The following is a 1,456-nucleotide window of genomic DNA, read 5'->3' on the forward strand; positions in this document are numbered from 1 at the left end:
CTAAAACAATGAATTAAACTAGGTAAGTCAAGGAGAAACAGAACTCAACTACTTACGTCCTTCCACAACATGAACATGGAGACTGGGGATGCACAGGAGGGCTGACTGTGAGGTTACCTGGATTTCTAGCTGTGTGGGGTTGGTGCCTTAACCCCCACCCCAGCCCCCAAACTGTGCCCCCTCGCCCTCAGCAGGGGCCTGGAGGCTCCAGCGAGCCGGATACAGACACAGGGCTCACTTCTGCTCCAGACACTCACCCCGCTGAGGTCACCCAGGAACTTGTCTAAAGCAGAGCAGACCCTCAGAGGCAGCATGCTCACAGTCTGTGCATCTGTTCTTTAAGCTAGAAGAGAACTCCCTCCTTCTCCCCCACAACCTGATGACAAAACAACGAGCAGCACAGCCAGAAGGAGGGCCGTGACCCGCCACACGCACCTGGAATTCATCAGACTGCTTGAGAGGACGAAGCCTGGGGAAGGGCCAGCCGGACTCTGAGCCCTGCCCTAGGACCCCACCCACCCTGGGTGGCCAGGGACCAGGGCACACCCTCTCCACACCTCCCCGCAACTGGAGCAGTCAGGAACCCGCCTGCCACCCGGTACCACTGAAGATGGTGCCCTCCAAGCACCAGGGCAGCCTGCGAGGTCCACAGACCACTGCCTGCCCTGTTTCAAGGCCCACCTCTGCTCCGCCTCAGTGCTCTTGGCCAGAGCAGCGCCCCTGACTAGGAGATGATGGGTAGACCAGCTTTCCGAGTTGTTCCCAAAGGATTTTTAAAAATATCTATTTAATTGGCTGCAGTGGGTGTTAGTTGCAGCATGTAGGATCTAGTTCCCTGATCAGGGATTGAACCCAGGCCTCCTGCACTGGGAGTGGAGTCTTAGCCACTGGACCACGAAGGAAGTCCTCCTAAAGGTTTTTTAACAAGTGTTATTTGACAGCGATACTACACTTAATATATCATGATGTGTTTTCATCTTCAACTGCCTTGTTCAGTAAACAGGGCAACCTTTGGTAACCCTATCTCACCCATGAGAAAATTCCAAGTCGGCCTGCTCCTAAATCAGAGCCCAGAGTCCAGCCAGAGCCTTTCACCCCCAGCCATCGTTCCCCATCAGCCACCATGCCAGGCCCCACATCCTCCTTGCCCACGAGAGCACAAGGAAATGGCCTGATCCTGGCTGCACTGTGGGGGGAAGCATCTCTCCGTGCTCGAGGGACAGAGGACAGGCGCAGGCACCCCAGAGGGCTCTTCTGAATGTCAGAGGCTAAAATGAGCAGGTGGACCCTCACCCACGGCTTGGTGGCTTGCCCCCCACCCCAGCCCCCTCCTCCCTGCCCTGGATTCAGGCATCCTATTCCTGACAAGCCTCACTTTCTCTGTCACTAACTTGCTCCAGGGGAAAGAGAATATGTTGTGTTTGTTATACCACACCAAACAGTTTTGCCCTCTGTT

General features: G+C 55.4%; 1 protein-coding gene across 1 annotated transcript in view; it reads right to left on the reverse strand.

The window, feature by feature from the left end:
- ACSF3 (acyl-CoA synthetase family member 3) overlaps positions 1-1,456 on the reverse strand; it is a 42,580-nt gene that overhangs the window by 39,295 nt on the left and 1,829 nt on the right. The window lies entirely within an intron of this gene.

This window comes from Bison bison, unplaced genomic scaffold, assembly GCF_000754665.1.
Source record: "Bison bison bison isolate TAMUID 2011002044 unplaced genomic scaffold, Bison_UMD1.0 scf7180017864192, whole genome shotgun sequence".
NCBI classification, from domain to species: Eukaryota; Metazoa; Chordata; class Mammalia; order Artiodactyla; family Bovidae; genus Bison; species Bison bison.